General features: G+C 52.3%; 1 long non-coding RNA gene across 1 annotated transcript in view; it reads left to right on the top strand.

The window, feature by feature from the left end:
- Nucleotides 1–337: 337 nt before the first annotated feature.
- LOC140386043 (uncharacterized) overlaps nt 338–23,126 on the top strand; it is a 64,823-nt gene continuing 42,034 nt past the window's right edge. Inside the window, exon 1 of the long non-coding RNA XR_011933555.1 lies at nt 338–459. This is a non-coding gene — a long non-coding RNA (uncharacterized lncRNA). The remainder of the gene's footprint in view (nt 460–23,126) is intronic.

The following is a 23,126-nucleotide window of genomic DNA, read 5'->3' as shown; positions in this document are numbered from 1 at the left end:
TCAAGGTCAGTTAACTTGCTGTCCAGTCTTGCATAATACAAGTATTTAATGTCATATTTTCCAGGGAGGCTTAGTTCATTAAATCTGACAGGGTAAAAATAATTCAGTGAGCGGGCCATTAATTTTTATTGAATCACTGGGTTACTATGAGTGCTTGGGGCTCCAGATTGGACTCTTAAGACCATTCAAGCCCTATTGTCAACACACATAATAATGTCAAGTGAAAGAGACTTCACTGCCTTAATTTTCAATTAGTGTGCAACAACAAGTACATGTTTTTGCAATTCAATGTCCAGCATGCAGGGAGCCGGAATTATTCATTTATTTTTTTATCAGTTTAAGCGGCTTTGCACATGGCACAGGTAGAATGAAGGAAAAGGCATTGACTGCTTTCTTGAATGTAATGTTTGTCCAAGTGTGCTTATGGACTGATGCACAATCAATTAATCTCGAGACAAGGTGAGTCATAACTAATCGGCTTTAATCAGCTAGAACTGTACCCAGCAGCTTCGATACAGAAAGTGAAGGCTGCTGGGACGGCATTGGTTCTTATACCCCGCCTCTCAGTGCGGAGCTATGTATGTTAACCAATGGTAGACTCCTAGGTCTAGCCAATGGGCATCCACCTCTCAGGTTCTGCAATACCTGGTATTACCACATGGACATCAAAGAGAATGCCCATGGGTGAGATGAAAGACATCTCTCACAGGGCACACGCCCACATTCAAAACTAAAATGGCTCAGGCCAATGATGTGTTAAAGGAGTGATTTAGGTTCCTATTGAGTTCAGGGAGCCCCCTCCAGTGTTCCCCCAATGCCGTATCACAAATTGCGGTTCCCTGCTGCGCCTTCCACAATTTGATCTTCAGGTTAGCTCGAAAATTCAGATTCCTCACATGGAGACAGAATCTGTAGCTGAGTTGCCCGTGACAGAGAGAGCTGCTGTAAAGATGATGCAGTAGGATCATAGACAGCTGATGGGAGAAAACTCTGAGATAAATTCATCAGAGAGACGTTTATCTAATTCCAATTATACAACTTTAGCAGTAACTAGGCTGCACCATATAATTTGCAAGTACAGCCTCTCAGAACAATTCATCATCATTAAAAGTTGAAAAATTCCTAAAGCATCTTTTTCAGACACATTGCAAAACTTTGTTTTCAACAGAAAATTCATGAACTGTACTTTTTCACAGCAGTCATATAAAAGTTTTGGATCCCTAAAAAAAGGTAATTAGAATCCCCGTTTGGATTTCTTTTTAACTTTCAGAAGGCCTTTGAGAAGGTTCTGCAAAGGAGACTGTTAAATACGTTAAGAGCCCATGGTGTTAAGGGTACGATCCTGGCATGGATAGAGAATTGGCTGACTGGCAGAAGGCAGAGAGTGGGGATAAAGGGGTCTTTTTTAGGATGGCAGCCGCTGACTAGTGGTGTGCCTCAGCGGTCTGTGCTGGGACCACAACTTTTCACAAGATACATTAATGATCTGGAAGAAGGAACTGAAGGCACTGTTGCTAAATTTGCAGATGATACAAAGATCTGCAGAGGGACAGGAAGTATTGAGGAAGCAGGTGGGCTGCAGAAGGACTTGGACTGGTTAGGAGAGTGGGCAAAGAAGTGGCAGATCGAATACAATGTGGAAAAGTGGAAAGTAATGCACTTCGGAAGAAGAAATGGAGGCATAGACTATTTTCCAAATGAGGAGATGCTTAGGAAGTCAGAAGCACAAAAGGACTTGGGAGTCCTTGTTCACGATTCTCTTAAGGTTAACGTGCCGGTTCAGTCGACAGTTAGGAAGGCAAATGCAATTTTAGCATTCTTGTCGAGAGGGCTAAAATACAAGACCAGGGATGTACTTCTGAGGCTGTATAAGGCTCTGGTCAGACCCCATTTGGAGCATTGTGAACAGTTTTGTGCTCCGTATCTAAGGAAGGACATTCTGGCCTTGGAAAGGGTCCAGAGGAGGTTCACAAGAATGATCCCTGGAATGAAGAGCTTGTCGTATGAGGAACGGTTGAGGACTCTGGGTCTGTACTCGTTGATGTTTAGAAGGATTAAGGGGGACCTTGTTGAAACTTACAGGATACTGTGAGGCCTGGATAGAGTGGACGTGGAGAGGATGTTTCCACTTGTAGGAAAAACTAGAAGCAGAGGACACAATCTCAGACTAAAGGGGCAATCATTTAAAACAGTGATGAGGAGGAATTTCTTCAGCTAGTGGTTTGTGAATCTGTGGAACTCTTTGCTGCAGAAGGCTGTGGAGGCCAAATCACTGAGTGTCTTTCAGACAGAGATAGATAGGTTCTTGATCAATAAGGGGATCAGGGTTTATGGGGAGAAGGCAAGAGAATGGGGATGAGAAAAATATCAACCATGATTGAATGACAGAACAGACTCAATGGGCCGAATGGCCTAGTTCTGCTCCTATGTCTTATGGATTTGGGAATTTATAATGGAATTATAAAATAAACACAAAACGAGAGATTTAAAATGAAGACTAAATTACGTCTGCATGCCTTGTTCCAATTATTCTGCAGTCTGAGGGCAACACTTGACTTTCCATTCATGCATTGCCATGACAGATCAAGTTAGATTTATTTTATTAATATTTATTAAATATTATGCTGATTGCTGTTAAGATTAAAGGGTAATTTTACAATTACTTCTAACAGGCAGCCCTGTTCACTGACAACAAATATTGAAAATGCAGGCATGTGTTACCCATAATCTTTTAAACATCAGTGCAATCTGTGTGCTACAGATTACTCAGGGAATTTGAGTTGCTGTGGCTACTTGCATTTTTGCATGCACGTTGCAGTTTGAAGCTATGGATAATGATGGTAGAGACTCCAACTTTCTTCCCATCACATGGCTGACCAGGACTCTTACTGCCTGCTATTTGGTATCTGTTGGAAGGTTGATAGTCAGTCTGTTTTGTTATCCGAATCCTGAGATGGAACTTGAAATTGGAGCTTCTGATTCAGAGTCAGGGACGCGAACTATTCCACAAGACCACCCATCAACGGAGCACAAGTTTGCAAAATTATCTTGATAAAAACATATGCATCTTCAGGCTTAGGCTTCTGCAAGTCAATGAGAAATGCAGGAAGCTGCAGTGATTCATTTGTCTGTTGGCGATCTCATACACAGGACGAAGGAAAAGATGGTCTCTTGAACACAATTATTATCTGTTGTAACCCCCATGGGTCCATGCCGATAAGGCATCCCGTGAGCTGGAGTATAAGCTTCCCTGCCTGAGTGTGAGCAAGTTGTGGTAGTCCCTGCCAGGATCTGTGTACATAGCCTTTTCGTACTGTTATGACACCTTGGGCAAGTGCGCGGTCACTTCCAGTCCCACAGACATCAGAGTCCCAACATAAGTGAATTAGCCAATAATTCATATATTTTACTAAGGTTTTTGTTCCAACATCAGGGGCGGGATTCTCCCTTACCCGGCGGGGCGGGGGGTCCCGGCGTGATGGAGTGGTGGGAACCACTCCGGCGTCGGGCCGCCCCAAAGATGCGGAAGTCTCCACACCTTTAGGCGCCAAACCCTCACCTTGAGGGGCCAGGCCCGCGCCGGAGATGTTTCCGCTCCACCGGCTGGCGGGAAAGGCCTTTGGCGCCACGCCAGCCGGGACCGAAAGGTCTTCGCCGGGCGACGCGGGTCCGCGCATGCGCAGGGGAGGGGGGCTTTCTTCCGCCTCCACCATGGTGAAGACCATGGCGAAGGCAGAAGAAAAAGAATGCCCCCACGGCACAGGCCCGCCCGCAGATCGGTGGGCCCCGATCGTGAGCCAGGCCACCGTGGGGGCACCCCCCTGGGACAGATCGCCCCGCGCCCCCCCCAGGACCTCGGAGCCCGCCCGTGCCGCCTTGACCGACCGTTCAAAAGGTGGTTTAATCCCACGCTAGCGGGACAGACGTTCCAGCAGTGGGACTTCAGCCCATCGCGTGCCGGAGAATCGGCGGGGGTAGGCCCGCCAGCGGGGAGAGAGGAGCAGCAGCGGGGAGAGAGGAGCAGCAGCAGGGGGAGAGGAGCAGCAGCGGGGAGAGAGGAGCAGCAGCGAGGAGAGAGGAGCAGCAGCGGGGAGAGAGGAGCAGCAGCGGGGCGAGAGGAGCAGCAGCGGGGAGAGAGGAGCAGCAGCGGGGAGAGAGGAGCAGCAGCGGGGGGAGAGGAGCAGCAGCGGGGAGAGAGGAGCAGCAGCGGGGCGAGAGGAGCAGCAGCGGGGAGAGAGGAGCAGCAGCGGGGAGAGAGGAGCAGCAGCGGGGGGAGAGGAGCAGCAGCGGGGCGAGAGGAGCAGCAGCGGGGACAGATGAGCAGGAGCGGGGAGAGAGGAGCAGCAGCGGGGCGAGAGGAGCAGCAGCGGGGCGAGAGGAGCAGCAGCGGGGAGAGAGGAGCAGCAGCGGGGAGAGAGGAGCAGCAGCGAGGAGAGAGGAGCAGGAGCGGGGAGAGAGGAGCAGCAGCGGGGAGAGAGGAGCAGGAGCGGGGAGAGAGGAGCAGCAGCGGGGAGAGAGGAGCAGCAGCGGGGAGAGAGGAGCAGCAGCGGGGAGAGAGGAGCAGCAGCGAGGAGAGAGGATGTAGAGGGTGCCATCTCTGCTACTCCACTACTGGGCCGATATCTGGGGTTTGAGTATCTGTGTGTGTCTCTCTCCAGCTGGCACTGAAACTTCAGAGGCCAGGGGATGCCGCACTGGGACACCTCCACTGAAGAGAGCACTGAATCAAGCCTGCCGTTTATCCCTAACCGGAAGCCTGAGGCTTATATCACACAGATCTCCAGACCCCTACCAATGCCCAGGTGATTCTCTCTCTTGCCGGTGGTGCAACACCCACCCGGTTCCTACTTCGCTGGAGTAGCTTTCCCAAGAGAGAGAATAGGACACTGCTGTTTATTACCTAACCAGCAGCCTGTCCTGAGTGAATCGCTCAAGATGACCCTAGATTCTTGAACCCGGAATTAAGGTGAGGAATATTTTAACAATGACTTGGTCAGAGATCGCTGGTGAGAGATTGAAGAATTTAAACGACTCCAATTATCAGCAAATCAAGGTTTATTGCAAAACCCAGGTCAAAATCATCAAACAGAAGAAATTATAATAAAATCTTAAACTCTAACACAAACTAAGTCTATTCAGAAAGTACTATAACGGACACAACGAAAAATCTTATTGTTACACAGTTTTAGCAATGGCACAAAACACAAATCAAGTCCCCTTCCCCAAAGCCTCAACCACTATCAAAGTCAAGGGAGTTTCGCAAGCTGCTGCAGGGTACTTACAGTCACAGGCTGCGAGAGGTCAAGTCGAAGGTGGAGAGGTCAAGCCAAGAGACCCTCAATCGAAACACAGCCCCTTTTATATTCGTTTTACCTGGCCCTTTCCTGTGTTCGGCCAGCCCCTTTTGCATTGAATTGGTAAGGTTTAAAGTTCCCGCTGGTCCCGCCCCCTTTGAGCCGGTCAGAGCTGTCGACTTCCGGGTTTTCCTCCTCCTTTGCGTTGTATCAGTCCAAGTTTAAAGTTCCCGCTGGTCCCGCCCCCTTTGAGCCGGTCAGAGCTGTTTGCTTCCGGGTTTTCCTCGCAGGTCCGCTCCTTCCAGCCAGGCAGACCTGCCGCGATTTGAATTTGGTGCCGACTCCGCCCCCTCCTCCCAGTGAGTTCCTGCCGGTGGCTTCTGTCAAGATTGGAGTACCTCCCCCAGGTCCGCCTCCAACTTGGTTTTTTCTACCGCTTATCTTCAAGGGGCTTTTCCAGCGCAATATACTGAGCCCAGACAGTCTGTTTTTTAGGATAACAAGGTTAAGCTCTCTTGTGAAGATTTTCAAACGTCTTCCAGCTGCTCCGGAGATGGCTGCTATTCTCACCTTGCTATGTTGATGGGGTGTTAATTGGATTCTGCTCTGGTGGAGGCCAGGTCATTTACATCTGCATGGGGCTATGACCATCCCATTGTCCTGCTTGCAGGCAGGCCCCCTGTGTATTCCCGTGCCCCTTTGTCTGTGTTTTGATCTTATCTCGTTGTCTGGCTCCTTCTTCCTTGTAGCTCCTAGGGGGGGGTTTGTAAATACCTATGCCCCTACTCAGCTCAGCGGACCAAGCCTGCTGGGAAATCTGGTTACGTTCTCTTGGCTGAAAAGTCAGTTTACAGTCTCTGGGTTTTATTCTTGGGCAGTCCAAAAAGGGCCGAATTGCCCGAAAACCTTACAGATGCCCCTTCGATACGTCCCTACCTGCTTGGACCGTATCGACACAGGTGAAGGGCAATTATTTCCTTTTGTGTGGACCGTAGGCCCCCCCTCAACAACATGCGAAACTACAAGTCCCAAGACAGTTCCCTTAATCTAGGCTACCCCTAATTTCATTGAAAGGGAAAGACAAGACCATACTTAATTCAAACACACAGTAACATACACACATTTCACCGGAACCCCAAACGTAAGGGTGCCTGTACATATATCACAATCAAGTAACTGAAACCCGCGAATCCATACAATTATTTACATGTGACTCTATTTATTACACGACGGCTTCTCTTTTGTGGGCTGCACTTCGCTTCTTCCCGTTGAAGGCTCTTCATTTTTCCTCCGTCGTCGATACCTGCAGCTGAGAGGTTTAGTCCAACTGAGGCGACAGCATAATGTACCCCTTTGTACAACATTTTCTTTGTGGGGACAAACACTAAACCATTCTCAGGCCCCCCTGGTGGTGATCGGACAGTTGTGAGGGTCGATCGGTTGGGCTGTGGGCAGGGGTCGCTTTACCTGAACCAGCAGTTCGGTAGCTTTTACAGTCATCCCTTCCCTGGGCGTTACACATCCCTCCCCAGTGCGGTCACTTCACCCCGTTCCCTGGGTTCTGCCATCACCTTACAAAAGTGATTAACGCCCCTTGTGGACATGCCTTGGTAGATCCCCATAAACACAAATAAATGCCCTGGTCAGAAGCCCACCACTTATCCCAGCAAACGGTGATCCTACCCGGTGACCCCGTGATGGTCCGGTAGGTGTTGTCGTCCAGGCGTTCCCAGTCCGAGGACCGATCCCTCATGTCCAGCCTCAGCTTCCTGGGCCACCACCATCTCCCCAAAGGAACGTCCCCCTCACAGGTTAAACACACCCGCCTGCCCTCAGTCACCCTAACCCGGTCAGTCGAAGGACTCTTCTGTCTCGCCTCTGCGGAGTTCTCCCGGTCCCACCATCGCCAAGATCATCAGCAAGCTCCACATCGTCGGGTGCCCCATCTGTAAAACAGACAAAACACATCCTTGCCTCTACAGCCCTACCTACCTTAAAGTGCATGGGTTCTATCCAGCGGCAGCAGCAGCTTCCGCTTTGAAGTTGTGAAATCAACATGAAATTGCCGCAGCCTGTCTGTGGCACTGTGTCCACAGCCTGGCTCCCCCAGGGTCCTAGTGCCTGCTTCTATCCGGCGGCAGCAGCAGCTCCCGCTTTGAAGTTGCCGCAGCCTGTCTGTGGTTCTGTGTCCACAGCCCGGCTCCACCAGGGTCCTAGTGCCTGCTGCTCCATCATTATACCATTGCACTAGGCGCTTCTGTGATCCCACGATCCTAAATACCCACACACCACTACACACTAATTAGAACTAGCAGGGGGAAAATGATATATACAATGCCACCCGTCTCCGGGTGGCCAAATTAAAACTGGGCCCCGCTAAACTGGGGCAGTTCACCTGTTTGGTCCAACGGCTCGGGCCAGACCGTCCCCTCCCGGGGGTTCGGGCTGCCCCTTGCCTCTCCTTCCCCAACAGGGTTCGGTGACCCCTCAGCGCTCCCTTCTACTCGGGCCCCCTTACTGCGGGACCGGGTTCTAGGGAGGTGTGATGGGGACCATCTTAGAGGGGGCTTGGAGACCCGATTGCTCCTTCGTCCCCTGACTGGTTCCCAAGCCCAAGGTGATACCTCCACTTCCTCCGCCTCCTTAGCCTCTATACTAAGGCAGGCCACCTGACCCACAGGTAAGGGCTTGGGAATCGTTACTGTCCCTGGGCTGGGTGCTTGCAGCACGGTCGGTTTCTTTGGGACTGCCCCTTCGGGACAGCACCTTGTCACCGGTTGTGTGACCGTGGAGTCAGGGACCTCCCCCACCGTCGTTAATTCTACGGGGGGTTTCTCCACTACCACCCCCAGTCTTCCCCCCACCTTGCTCTTTCTTGCCCTTATGGGGTGGAACAATTTAAATTGACTGATGTGGCGTTCGCATGGGTCCCACCTTAAGGGATTTAAACTGCAAATAGCCGCTGAGGAAGCCTCCAGAATGGGACCCTGCACCTGGACCGGACCAGGGTCTGGGGCTAGAACTACCCCTGCGCTCCCTTTTTCCTGAGGCTGCTCCCTGGGTAGTCATACGGGTTCTTGTGGTGTGGGTGCGGGCAGGCCCTGGCCCGTTGCCATTGCCACCTGTCCTGAGCCTTGCAAAAGGGCTAAAATTTTACTTATCTCGATGGTTCCAGGGGCAGCTGCTCCTACCGCCGGGGTCTGACTCTCTACTGCGGGAGCCCTCTCCTGCTTGCTAGGGTTCTCACACTCCCTCTTGAAATGCCCGGTCTTTCCACACCCGTAGCATACCGGTCTCTTGTCGGAGGTCCGGGAGCCCTCATGCTTCCACTCGCTCTTAGGGGGTGCTGGTGTGATTCCATGCACCTGACCCTTATGGGGCTTTTCCTCTCTCCTCTCCCCGTTGCGATATGCAAGGGTGAGTTTTCTAAGGACCTCTTCCTCATTAAGGGCCGGGGTCTGCGGGTCGAACCAGTGTTCGGCTTTTGCCCTAACGTTAGGGAGACAGTTGGCAACTAGGGTCTTCAGCCAGTGGGCGGTTCTTTCCCCTAAATTCCGTCTATCCGTGAGAACCCCGCATGCCTCCATATAGACAGTCCACAGCCTGTCTGCGAACATGGTGGGAGATTCCCCTGGTTGCTGCTTGGTTTCCCCCACCCTCATGAAAGGGCTCCCCAGATTCAAGCCCATCGCCTCCAGAACAGCAGTCTGTGCTGCCGCCCAAGTGTCAGGTCTTCCCCCATTCCCAGAGGTCACTGTCCTGCATAGCTGTGCATCTAGGGTCATCAGGAGCATCCTTATTTGCTCCCCCTCGTCGCAGTCATTAATGCTGGCCGCCTGTTCCACCTCCATAAAATGAAGCGACGGATCCCCCTTTGGAGTTAGCCTGGGAACGTGGGCCACCATCCCCCTGAGCGCGGATGCCCCATGAGGAATGATAATGTCGCCCTCAACCGGTCCCCTATTCGCCAGCCCCGCCGGGGGACCATACCTTCTTTGTCTGACAGGGCACATCCGCCCTACCTGGGGTTCCTGCTCCTCCTCCCCACTGTCCAGCTCTCCTGCCCCGTTGGGTAGCCCCCCTGTCCCCGGGCTAACTACCCATATAGGAGACGCCGCTATCTGGGGATACACCACTGACCCCCCTTGGACCTGCCCCTGACCGGGCGGTCCAAACCCTACCTGCTGACCCGGCCCCATCACCGGCATCCCAGGCAGCGGTCTGTCCCCATCCCATGGGGACCCACATACGAAACCAGGCGGACACGCCGCCAGCTGGGGGTACCCTGCCGACCCCCCTTGGACTTGCCCCTGAACGTGCAGTCCGATCCCCCCCTGCCGGCCCGGACACAATCCCGGTGCCTCAGGAGGCGGTCTATTCCCCTTGGCCTTTGGGGAATCATCCGCTGCGAGGAGCACCTTGCCCCTAGGGAACCCCCCCGGACCTACCAGGTGTATCTGTCCCCTGAACCTGGACAAGGTCTCCTCCAACTCCGTTATTCGTGCCTGGCACGGCCCGTGGGCACAGTCCCCTACTTCCTCGCGAGCCACTCGGTACGCTGCCTGGATGTCCCGGAACTTCCCCTCCAGCTTCCTACACTGCTCTGTACTCCGAGCATAGAGTTCCTGGAGCCTCCGTTCCTTTTCTTTACCCTCCACTATCTGGCAGTGGAGATAGTCCTTCTCACACCGGTTAGACTCGCTTTCCTGTTTCATTTCTGCCAATTCCTCCCGCAGTCGTTCCGCTGCGCTAGCCTCCTGCTCTAACTCTTCGATCCTTTGCTCTGTGTTGACTACCTGCTGAGACAGGCAAACCAGCCAAACTGCCTTCTCCAAGTGCTTTTTGTGCGCCTTACTTTCTGTCCATGCAGCCGCTGCCATTACCGGTTGCTCCGCATTGATTAGTTCTGAGACCCAAGGTTTGGTGAGGTTGACCTTTTGCCACAAATACGAGGAGATTCTCTCCTCCATTTTACTTCGTTCCCTCACCCCCTCTGCCAAGTCACATACTCCAAACCACCGGGGTCCTGCCGCGGTCGCCATTGTAGAGGGTGCCATCTCTGCTACTCCACTACTGGGCCGATATCTGGGGTTTGAGTATCTGTGTGTGTCTCTCTCCAGCTGGCACTGAAACTTCAGAGGCCAGGGGATGCCGCACTGGGACACCTCCACTGAAGAGAGCACTGAATCAAGCCTGCCGTTTATCCCTAACCGGAAGCCTGAGGCTTATATCACACAGATCTCCAGACCCCTACCAATGCCCAGGTGATTCTCTCTCTTGCCGGTGGTGCAACACCCACCCGGTTCCTACTTCGCTGGAGTAGCTTTCCCAAGAGAGAGAATAGGACACTGCTGTTTATTACCTAACCAGCAGCCTGTCAAACAAAGAAAGAACAAAGAAATGTACAGCACAGGAACAGGCCCTTCGGCCCTCCAAGCCCGTGCCGACCATACTGCCCGACTAAACTACAATCTTCTACACTTCCTGGGTCCGTATCCTTCTATTCCCATCCTATTCATATATTTGTCAAGATGCCCCTTAAATGTCCCTATCGTCCCTGCCTCCACTACCTCCTCCGGTAGTGAGTTCCAGGCACCCACTACCCTCTGCGTAAAAAACTTGCCTCGTACATCTACTCTAAACTTTGCCCCTCTCACCTTAAACCTATGCCCCCTAGTAATTGACCCCTCTACCCTGGGGAAAAGCCTCTGACTATCCAGGAAAAGCCTCTGACTATCCTGAGTGAATCGCTCAAGATGACCCTAGATTCTTGAACCCGGAATTAAGGTGAGGAATATTTTAACAATGACTTGGTCAGAGATCGCTGGTGAGAGATTGAAGAATTTAAACGACTCCAATTATCAGCAAATCAAGGTTTATTGCAAAACCCAGGTCAAAATCATCAAACAGAAGAAATTATAATAAAATCTTAAACTCTAACACAAACTAAGTCTATTCAGAAAGTACTATAACGGACACAACGAAAAATCTTATTGTTACACAGTTTTAGCAATGGCACAAAACACAAATCAGCGGACCAAGCCTGCTGGGAAATCTGGTTACGTTCTCTTGGCTGAAAAGTCAGTTTACAGTCTCTGGGTTTTATTCTTGGGCAGTCCAAAAAGGGCCGAATTGCCCGAAAACCTTACAAGGAGCAGCAGCGGGGAGAGAGGAGCAGCAGCGGGGAGAGAGGAGCAGGAGCGGGGAGAGAGGAGCAGCAGCGGGGAGAGAGGAGCAGCAGCGAGGAGAGAGGAGCAGGAGCGGGGAGAGAGGAGCAGGAGCGGGGAGAGAGGAGCAGCAGCGGGGCGAGAGGAGCAGCAGCGGGGAGAGAGGAGCAGGAGCAGGGAGAGAGGAGCAGCAGCGGGGAGAGAGGAGCAGCAGCGGGGGGAGAGGAGCAGCAGTGGGGAGAGAGGAGCAGCAGCGGGGAGAGAGGAGCAGGAGCGGGGAGAGAGGAGCAGGAGCGGGGAGAGAGGAGCAGGAGCGGGGAGAGAGGAGCAGCAGCGGGGAGAGAGGAGCAGCAGCGGAGCGAGTGGAGCAGCAGCAGAGCGAGAGGAGCAGCTGGGAGAGAGGAACAGCAGCGGGGCGAGAGGAGCAGCAGCGGGGAGAGAGGAGCAGGAGCGGGGAGAGTGGAGCAGCAGCGGGGAGAGAGGAGCTGCAGCGGGGGGAGAGGAACAGCAGCGGGGAGAGAGGAGCAGCAGCGGGGAGAGAGGAGCAGGAGCGGGGAGAGAGGAGCAGCAGCGGGGAGAGAGGAGCAGCAGCGGGGCGAAAGGAGCAGCAGCGGGGGGAGAGGAGCAGCAGCGGGGAGAGAGGAGCAGCAGCGGGGAGAGAGGAGCAGGAGCAGGGAGAGAGGAGCAGGAGCGGGGAGAGAGGAGCAGGAGCGGGGAGAGAGGAGCAGCAGCGGGGAGAGAGGAGCAGCAGCGGAGCGAGTGGAGCAGCAGCAGAGCGAGAGGAGCAGCTGGGAGAGAGGAACAGCAGCGGGGAGAGAGGAGCAGGAGCGGGGAGAGAGGAGCAGGAGCGGGGAGAGAGGAGCAGGAGCGGGGAGAGAGGAGCAGCAGCGGGGAGAGAGGAGCAGCAGCAGAGCGAGAGGAGCAGCTGGGAGAGAGGAACAGCAGCGGGGCGAGAGGAGCAGCAGCGGGGAGAGAGGAGCAGGAGCGGGGAGAGTGGAGCAGCAGCGGGGAGAGAGGAGCTGCAGCGGGGGGAGAGGAACAGCAGCGGGGAGAGAGGAGCAGCAGCGGGGAGAGAGGAGCAGGAGCGGGGAGAGAGGAGCAGGAGCGGGGAGAGAGGAGCAGCAGCGGAGCGAGTGGAGCAGCAGCGGGGAGAGAGGAGCAGCAGCGGAGGGAGAGGAACAGCAGCGGGGAGAGAGGAGCAGCAGCGGGGAGAGAGGAGCAGCAGCGGGGAGAGAGGAGCAGAGCAAACAGGGACAAGAGGAACAGAACAATCAGATTAGCCATGATCTCATTAAGTGGTGGAGGAGACTCAATGGGCAAATGGCCGACTTCTGCTCCTAAGCTTTTATGGTCTTTTGTGAGCTTCTAGTCTCACCGATTGCTTGATAGGCCTGAACGCCTGGCCCCAAAGGTGACAAGTCTGACAATGCGTAGCACAGTGGGCTACGACAGCTGGCTTGTAATGCAGAACAAGACCAGTAGTGTGGGTTCAGTTCCTGTTCCAGGTGCTGGAATGTGGCGACTAGGGTCTTTTCACAGTAACTTCATTGAAGCCTACTTGTGACAATAAGCAATTATTATTATCCTCTCAGTGTGCATGCGAGTGTCAGTCTCGATTTTCTGCTCAAATTTCTGGAAACCAAAAACGTCTGACTCAGAGACAACTGTTAACTGGTCTTCAAAGATCATAGTGTCTTCCCAAAGTATCACTTGCTGCAGGGCTTGTGTCGCATGAGCTCAGCTGTGGCTGGAGTGTTTTTGTTATCCCATTATTAGAAAAAATATAAAAACAATGGAAATGGAGTAGCATAGATTTACGAGCACATTACCAAGATTTGTACCTGTCGAGCATTGAGGGGACTGTGATGGGAAAGATCAAAATCATTCATGTCAGGTATCAAAGTGGTAAAATGTCTGATAGGATTCAGCTGAGACCAGGAGTCCTAAAGATTAATAACTTTCATCTAGTGCTACCTATTTCTTCAGAGAGATTCAAAAATAGGTGTGCTGGATTCTCCGTTTCAGCGGCTAAGTGCGTTTGATGATGCCAAAATCAGCGCCGAGCCCTCACCGATTCTGGGACCAATGAGAGGCTAGCAGGGGTGCCGGTTAAAACTCCTGGCTCCCACGTCGAACACAGCTGGGTTACTGGCTGCGGATGCACACGGCGACGACCTGTAGCAGTCACGCCGTACAACATGGCGCTAGCTGTGCGCGGACCCGACCAGCCATATGCGACCCCACAGGCCACACCCTGGCCACCCCCCACCAGTCCCCCCATACCTCACGGAAGACCCCCCCAGCCAGCAGCTCAGATCCCAGCCAAGTGTGGCGGCGCTGGACATAGTCCACAGCCAACACGCTGGGTTCCCGAATGCTCAGACCACACGTCAGCCGCATGGTCGGGAACTCGGGCCATCGGGGGCAGAGCATCATGGGAGGGCCTGCCAATGACGCACTGACGATGTTGCAACAGCGCGCGGCGCGATGGTGCCATTTTGGAGGGGGCGGAGACTCAAAAACCGGCCTCAAACCGCGCCGCCCCCGATATGGGCGTCGGAAGGGTTTATTAATTAATTAATAATCTTTATTGTCACAGGTAGGCTTACATTAACACTGCAATGATGTTACTCTGAAAATCCCCTCGTCGCCACATTCCAGCACCTGTTTGGGTACACTGAGGGAGAACTCAGAATGTCCAAATTACCTCGGGACTTGTGGGAGGAAACCCACACAGACACGGGAAGAATGTGCAAACTCTACATGGACAATGACCCGGGACTGGGACTGAACCCGGTGCCGTGAGGCAGTAGTGCTACCCACTGCGCAACCATGTCGCCCATTCCTAAAACGTTCTGAGCGTCATATCAGGGAGAACCTGTTCAGCTCCTGATTCGCCAACGAGGAGGCCAAATGTCCGGCAGCTCCATCGCCATCTCATTCCCCCGCCCCTTGTTGCAGTCCCTTCTGTTTAACAGCCCTCCCCTCACCTTCCCCTTCGCCTTTCACTCCTTCTGACTACCACAGCTCCCCCTCCCTCCTCCGAGGGTCGTCTCAGCATCAGGGTGTTGGGCCTGGGTTGGCAGTAACAGTGGGTTTTGTTTACAAGACCGAGGATGATGACGACTTGCTGTGAGATGAGCTCTGGTGCCTCTCATTGACTCCTAGTTGTGTGATGGGGACTCAATCACATGAGCCATGTACGATTGGGGGAGGGGAGTGTTGGGAGATGGAGCAATCTTTGGACTCATAGGCGGGATGCTGTCACACAGCGACTCCCATGGCCTTTCAGTCAGGGTGGATGCCTGTGGGACGTCCATGGGTCCAATTCACCCTCACTTGCTCCTGGGCTATTCCATGAGACAGAGGGACAGCCAGAGTGAACTTTAAATGTCAAGTGAACTTCGATGTCATTTGGCGCTGCTCATCTGAACTATGGCGTCGATGCCATCAGCCATGATGCTCTGAGACTGGGACATGTGAGTGAGCCATGCCCCTCATTGAATTGGTTAAGGTCAGTCAGTGCCCAGCCAATGCTCTCAATGCCCTCAGCCCTTTGTGACCCTCTGTGAGTGGGCCAAGCTCTGGAGCGCCACAGCAATATCCATCTGCACCTGGGACATGTCCATTTGTGACTGGGCTCTCCTGTCCTGTGCCTCTCCTGTCCTGTGCCACAGCGTGCCCCAAGCCCTGGACATCCTGACACATGGCTCTGACATCTTGCCCCAAGCCTTCCCCTGCAGACGCCACCTTTTCAGTGTTGATCCGGATGCTATGCAATATTGGCACCATCTCCTGCGTCTGGAGGTGATTGGACTCCTCCGGTTTTACTTGAAGGTGTTGGAATGTTGCTGACACCTCCTCCTGTAAATTCTGCGTCTGAATCTGAATCTGCACTAGTGATGGGATAAGCTTTTCCAGAGGCGGCACATCTGTCTTGGGGGCAACTGTTGATTGGGATCAGGCAATCCTCCAACTAGCCGCTACCATAGGGAGTCCCTGCCTCCACCTGGTGTGCTGCAGCAAGTGTGTAGTGCTCACCAGAGGCTGACCCAGTAGCCTGACCGCTAAATGGCCCACCGAGTTTATACTCTGCACTGGTGGATGGTGCTGGTGAAGGTAGTATTGAGAAGTTGGCATCTTCCCCAAAAGTCTATTGCTGGGTGTTCTGAAGGTCTGGAGGGGGTGCTGCGACTGGAGCCCCCCCCCCCCCCACCGGCCTCGTCTGATGGGAATCCTGGAAGACAAAGGACATACGGTCAGCTCTTGGGAAGAACAGGGCTGTGGGAAAATGAAAGATTCACTTCAGATAGGACATCTGGATAAAGTTACATTGACCTCTCACTTCTTCAGCCCATTCCAAACTCCATGTCGGCCATTGCTCGCTCCTCGACCTCCCCCGCGAGTTACATAGCCCATCCTTCAAAGGGGGTGTGCCCCCACCCGTCTTCTTACATTCACTTTGATTATGGGGTGCTTTATTCTTGGGGACACAGAAAGGACATAGTGAAAGGCCGACATGCCAATTTTAGCTGGTGACATATATGGTTAAGACGCATGGCGAAAGAGGGAAGGGCATTTTAAAAACGTTTTTAAAAATCATTCACGGGATTTGGGCATCGTTTGTTAGGCCAGCATTTATTGCCCTTCCCTAGTTGCCCTTCAGAAGGTGAGTTGCTTTATTGAACCGCTACAGTCCTTAAGGTGTATGTACACCCACTGTGCTGTTGGGGAGGAAGTTCCAAGATGTTGCGCCAGCAACAGTGAAGGAGTGGCGATATATTTCCAAGTCAGGGTCATGAGTGACTTAGAGGGGAACCTCCAGGTTGTGGAGTTCCCAGGTATCTGCTGCTCTTGTCCCTCCAGATGGTAGTAATCGTGGGTTTGGAAGGTGTTGTCTAAGGAATCTTGGTGAATAACTGCAGTGCATCTTGCAGCTGGTACACACGATTGCCATTGTTCGTCGGTGGTGGAGGGTTTGAATGTTTGTGGAAGGAGGAGCAATCAAGCGGGCTGCTTTGTCCTGGATGGTGTCAAGCTTCTTGAGTGTTGTTGGAGCTACACTCATCCCGGCAAGTGGAGTGTATTCCATTACACTCCTGACTTGTGCATGGTTGATGGTGGACGGGCTTTGAGGGGTCAGGAAGTGAGTTACTCGCCGTAGGATTCCTAGTCTTTGACCTGCCCTGTTAGCCACAGTATTAATGTGGCTAGTCCAGTTCAGTCTCTGATCAATGGTAACCCCAGGATGTTGATTGTGGGGGATTCAGTGATGGTAATGCTATTGAATGTCAAAGGTTGATGGTTAGATCCTCTCTTGTAGGAGATGGTCATTGCCTGGCACTTGTGTGGCACGAATGTAACTTGCCACTTGTCAGCCCAAGCCTGAATATTTTTCAGGTCCTGCTGCATCTGGACATGGACTGCTTCATTATCTGAGGAGTCGCGAATGGTGTTGAACATTTTACAATCATCGGCAAACTTCCCCACTTCTGACCTTATGATGGAAGGAAGGTCATTGATGAAGCAACTGAAGATGGTTAGGCCTAGGACACTATCCTGAGGAACTCCTGCAGTGATGTCTTGGAGCTGAGATGATTGACCTCCAACAGCCACAACCATTTTCCTTTGTGCCAGGTATGACTCCAACCAATGGAGAGTTTTCACCCTGATTCCCATTGACTCCAGTTTAGTTAAGGCTCCTTGACGCCATACTTGGTCAAATGCTGCCTTGATGTCAAGGGCAGTCACTCTCACCTCACATCTAGCATTCAGCTCTTTTGTCCATGTTTGAGACAAGGTAATGAGGTCAGGAGCTGAGTGACCCTGGCGGAACCCAAACTAAGCATCCATGAGCAGGTTATGGCTGAGTAAGTGCCGCTTGTTAGCATGATTGATGACTCCTTCCATCACTTTGCTGATGATGGAGAATAGACTGATCGGGTTGTAATTGGCTGGGTTGGATTTGTCCTGTTTCTTGTGTCATGTGAGAGTACCTTTAAGAAATGGGTGTTTAAGAAATGTACCTTTAAGAAATGGGTGTTTATCAGTGATGTCAGAGTGTGGGTGGAGCTGGGCTGTCTGTCAGCTTTTTACTTTAGTTTTAGGCTGTTTGCTACAGGGTGTGTTTTAGTTTCGTTTTCAGAGCTGGATAGGTGCAGTCACAGCCAGAAGGGGTATTAGTCTCTTTCTCTGTAATCTAAAAACTGTAAATCGATCCTTTGGTGATTTAAAACTAATAACTGCTGTCAGTAGTGACTTTAACCTGATGTGCTTCTGTTTAAAGGTTTTTTTAAAAGTCTTATGGATGTCAAAAGGACAGCTTAAGGATTACTTAGTGTTGTATTCTTTGGGGGTTTTGAGTCCCTCCCCATTAGCAAGACCCGTCTCCGGGCTACAAGGGAGGCAAAGGCCAGTACCTCGGCCTCTTTCGCTTCCTGCACTCCCGGATCCTATGCCACCCAAAATATTGCTACCGTTGGACTCGCCTTCACCCGAGTGTCCAAAATCCTAGACATCACCCTCGCAAACCCCTGCGAGAATTCTTTAAGCGCCGGGCAGGCCCAAAACATATGGACATGGTTCGCCGGACTCCGTGCACATCTCGGGCACCTGTCCTCCACCCCAAAAAACTTACTCATTCTTGCCGCCGTTATATGCGCCCGATGCACCACCTTAAACTGAATTAAACTGAGCCTGGCACATGATGAGGACGAGTTCACCCTGCCCAGGGCGTCGGCCCACAGGCCCTCATCCAGCTCCTCACCCAGCTCCTCCTCCCACTTGCCCTTCAACTCCTCCACAGAGGCGTCCTCCACCTCCTGCAGCTCCTGATATATGTCCGACACCTTCCCCTCCCCTACCCAGATGCCAGACACCACCCTGTCCTGGATCCTACGCGGGGGCAGCAGCGGAAATGTCCTCACCTGTTTTCTAAGAAAGTCCCGAAGCTGGAGGTACCTGAACGCATTCCCCGGGGGTAGGCCGAACTTCTCCTCCAGCGCCTGCATGCTGGGGAAAGTCCCGTCTATAAACAGGACCCCATCCTCCTAATACCTGCCCTATACCAGCCTTGGTATCCCCCATGCAACCTACCCGGAGCAAATCTGTGGTTATTCCGTATCGGGGTCCACACCGAGGCCCCCTCCTCTCCCCTGTGTCTCCTCCACTGCCCCCAGATCCTCAGTGCCGCCGTCAACAACGGACTAGTGGTGTATCGCGCCGGCGAGAACGGCAGCGGAGCCGTAACAAGTGCCCCTAGACTGGTGCCTCTAAACGACGCCGCCTCCAACCGCTCCCACGCCGCCCCCTCCTCCAACTGCCCCCACGCCGCCCCCTCCTCCATCATCCAGCTTGCCACTCACCATTATATACCTGCCCCCTTATCCGCCACGATGCTCCCCGCCTCAAATGCCACTTGTTTACTGACCAAAATAGCCACTCCTCTGGTCTATGAGTCTAACCCCGAGTGAAACACCTGTCCCAGCCATGCTTTCCTGAGCCTCGTCCGGTCCGCGAGCTTTAAGTGCGTATCTTGCAACATGGCCACGTCCGCCTTCAACCCCTTTAAATGCGAGAACACGTGGGACCGCTTGACCGGCCCATTCAGGCCCCTCACGGTCCACGTGATCAGCCTGGTCGGGGGGGTAACCACACCCCCCCCCCCCCCCCCCCCCCATCCCGCCGACTTGCCATCTCGCTTTTTCGGCCAATCGCGTGCTCCCGCCTCCCTCCTCCAACTCTCTCCCCGGCGGCCCCCTCGCCCGACTCTCCATCCATACCCCTCACCTGGCTCCCCTTCAGTCAGCAAAGCAGCAGCCCTCCCCAGCCCCCCCCCCCCCCCCCCCCCCCCCCGCCAAGTGTCCGCTTAGCTCCGGTTTCCCCCCCATTGTGCTTCCGTGAGTCAGCTCACCCATGTTGACCCCGGCCGCTCCCTCCTCTATATACCAACCCTTAACTTGTTGCCTCCTTCGGGCCGCCCTCCCCCCTCCCCCGCAGGGTAGAGGGTCAAGCGCCATCTGGGACCTCCCCATTAGCCGGACAGCCCGTCCAGGGCGTTTCCCACCCCCTAGCACCAAACACCTGGAAAACAAAACACCTGGAAAACAAGCAAAACAAACAGCAAAACCCCCAACCAAACTAGGGCAGACATGTCCATAAACGTATGCTTTACCCGCCGTCCTCCCCTCTATCTTGCAGCGTGCGTTGACTTGGAACTTACTTGGTCTGGAGCAGCTTTGGCAGGTCTCTCCTCGCTGAGAGCCAAGGTCAAGAGAGCGATTCTCTCTTGGGGAATCCTTTTTATACCCAAAAGGCTTTTTGCGCTTTTGGGCGGGCCTTGAACTTGGCCCCAATTAATTGGGCCATTTCCCAATCGTCCTTATCGATTTTTCTCCAATAGAGGGGTGAGTTCCCTGGTTGCTGGGCGTGTCCTAGGTGGCCGTTGGTCTGCTTTGTTTTAGTCTCCTCTGGCGCCGGGATGTCTGTCTTATCATTGTTTACAAAAATGTTACCCTTTTGTTCCTGGGGATGGCTCATTAGTATGTCGATGGTTCTGCAGTACCGGTCCTGTCTGAGAGCTACAGCTCTAATCAACAGACAGACCTTGCACCTGCTTGCTTTTTCGGTATTGTCCAATTTTCCCTGCATTCTTTGCAAGTGTCCATTTTGTAATCGGGACGTGGCCATCCCAGATGGCTACAGAAGGTGCCAGATCTCTTTAAAGCATTTACTTGTATGGGTAAAGTTTACTCATGTGTATCAGGAGGAGCAGGTAAAGAAGTCACAATTTTACTAGTCAATCTTTAATTGTAAGAGATGCGGAGTTATGTAGTTTGGGAAGAATATTGCCAGAAAATGTGGTAATATGTGGAATTCAGGGTGAGAGGAGTAGTGTTTCATTATCTAAGGTAAGGTTGGAAAGTCCAGTGAAGAGTGATGAAGGGGTAGTTGGAGGAATAGAGAAACTATCTTGTCCAGGAATACAGTTTATCTTGGGTAATAATATAGCTGAATCACAGGTGGGAGTGATGCCGACTGTGATGGATAAGCCAATGCAAAATCAGACAACTGAAGTGTTTTTTTTTTTAAATTTAGATTACCCAATAATTTTTTCTAATTAAGGGGCAATTTAGCGTGGCCAATCCACCTATTCTGCACATCTTTGGGTTGTGAGGGTGAAACCCACGCAGACACGGGGAGAACGTGCAAACTCCACACGGACAGTGACCCAGCGCTGGGATTCAAACCCAGGTCCTCAGCGCTGTAGGCAGCAATGCTAACCACTGCGCCGCCATGCTGCCCTGACAACTGGGCCGGGATTCTCCCCTACATGGCGGGGCGGGGGGACCCAGCGGGATGGAATGGCGTGAACCACTCCGGCGTTGGGCCGCCCCAAAGGTGCGGAACCGCACCTTTAGGGGCCAAGCACTCACCGTGAGTGGCTAGGCCCGCGGCCGAGTGGTTTCCGCTCCACCGGCTGGCGTGGAAGGCCTTTGGCGCGGGAGCATTAGCGGCCACTGACGTCACCCCGCGCATGTGCAGGGGGAATGTCTCTTATGCGTCAGCCATCGCGGAGGCTGTGGCCGAGGCGGAGGGAAAAGAGTGCCCCCACGGCACAGGTCCGCCCGCGGATCGGTAGGCCCAGATCACAGGCCATGCCACCGTGGGGGCACCCCCTGGGGCCAGATCACCCCGCAACCCCCCCAGGACCCCGGAGCCCGTCCGCGCCGCCTAGTCCCGCCAGTAAGAGAGGTGGTTTGATTCTCGCCGGCAGGACAGGCATGACAGCAGCGGGACTTCAGCCCATCGCGGTTCGGAGAATCGCCGGGGAGGGGGGGTCCCGCTGACCGGTGCGCCGCGATTCCCGCCCGCCGAATATCTGGTGCCGGAGAATTCGGCAACCGGCAGAGGCGGGATTCACGCCAGCTCCCGGCGATTCTCCGACCGGGTGGGGAGTTGGAGAATCCCGCCCCTGAAGTGTTGAAGGACGAGTATCCTGGGATTTTTCCAGGTTGCGTAGTAATAAGGTTGCAAAGTTACAAGTTAAGACAAGAGGAGAAATCAAAGAGTGAAAATGATGTTGAAGTGCAATTATCAGAAACGATTTTTGACCAGATGGTTGAAAAAGAACAAGAACCAGGTGGAGGATGAGCCGGATATTTGGGGCTGGTTTAGCTTAGCACAGGGCTAAATCGCTGGCTTTTAAAGCAGACCAAGGCAGGCCAGCAGCACGGTTCAATTCCCGTACCAGCCTCCCCGAACAGGCGCCGGAATGTGGCGACTGGGGGCTTTTCACAGTAACTTCATTTGAAGCCGACTTGTGGCAATAAGTGGTTTTCATTTCATTTCATATTTTTAGTTCAGGAAAATTGGCGGAGTTACAACAGAAAGATGTAGAAATAAACCGGATGTATCAGAAAGCATATACAGAAGAGGAATTTGAGTATATACCAGAGTGTTCTTACCGTAAATGTGATGTCTTGATGAGAAAATGGAGACCTTTACATATGCAGGCGGATGAAAAGTGGGCAGTATTATTGCCGGTAGGGTATAGAAAAGAGGTGTTGCAAGTTGCACATGAGGTACCAGTGGGAGGTCATTTGGGTATAAGGAAAACTCAAGCTAAAATCCAAAAACATTTTTATTGGCCTGGACTACATAAAGATGTAGTTAAATTTTGTCAATCATGTCACACATGTCAAGTGATAGGGAAACCTCAAGCAGTGATCAAACCAGTGCCCTTAATACCCATTCCAGCATTTGAGGAACCTTTTACAAGGGTCCTAATTGATTGCGTAGGACTGCTTCCTAAAACAAAAAGTGGGAATCAACATCTTCTGACTATAATGGATGTGTCTACTAAGTTTCCAGAGGCCATTCCAGTACATAATATTACAGCTAAAAAGATTGTGGAGGAGTTACTTAAATTCTTTACTAGATATGGACTACCCACAGAAATACAATCGGATCAAGGATCAAATTTTAGCTCAAGGTTATTCAAAGATGTTATGGATAGTTGGATAGTTTAGGAATAAAACAATTTAAATCAACGGCGGATCATCCAGAATCGCAGGGAGTTTTAGAAAGGTAGCATCAGACATTAAAGACAATGTTGAGGGCTTATTGTCAAGACTATCCAGAGGATTGGGATAAAGGAATTCCGTTCGTACTGTTTGCAATTAGGGATGCACCTAATGAGTCAACCAAATTCAGTCCTTTTGAACTAATTTTTGGTCATGAGGTAAGAGGACCACTTAAATTGATTCAGGAAACATTGGTGGGTGAGAAATCGGAAATTACATTATTGGATTACATGTCAAATTTTAGGGAACGATTAATTAGAGCAGCTAGACAACATTTAAAAGTAGCACAACATGTGATGAAATGGATAGGGGACAAGAAATCCAAAGTTCGTAGTTGTGCCTGTGGAGATAAAGTTTTGGTATTGTTACCATTGGTAGGTGAACCTTTAAAAACAAGGTTTTGTAGACCTTATCAGATTGAAAGGAAATTAAGTGAGGTGAATTATGTGATAAAAACACCAGATGGAAGGAAAACTCACCGAGTGTGTCAATTGAATATGCTTAAAAGGGACTTTGAAAGGGAATGAGAGAAAAAGGAGGAGGTTTTGGGCAATTTTCCACATTGGGTTGCGAGGGACATG

The sequence above is a fragment of the Scyliorhinus torazame genome, chromosome 11 (assembly GCF_047496885.1).
Source record: "Scyliorhinus torazame isolate Kashiwa2021f chromosome 11, sScyTor2.1, whole genome shotgun sequence".
NCBI classification, from domain to species: Eukaryota; Metazoa; Chordata; class Chondrichthyes; order Carcharhiniformes; family Scyliorhinidae; genus Scyliorhinus; species Scyliorhinus torazame.
This window is presented reverse-complemented; position numbering and strand designations above follow the sequence as displayed.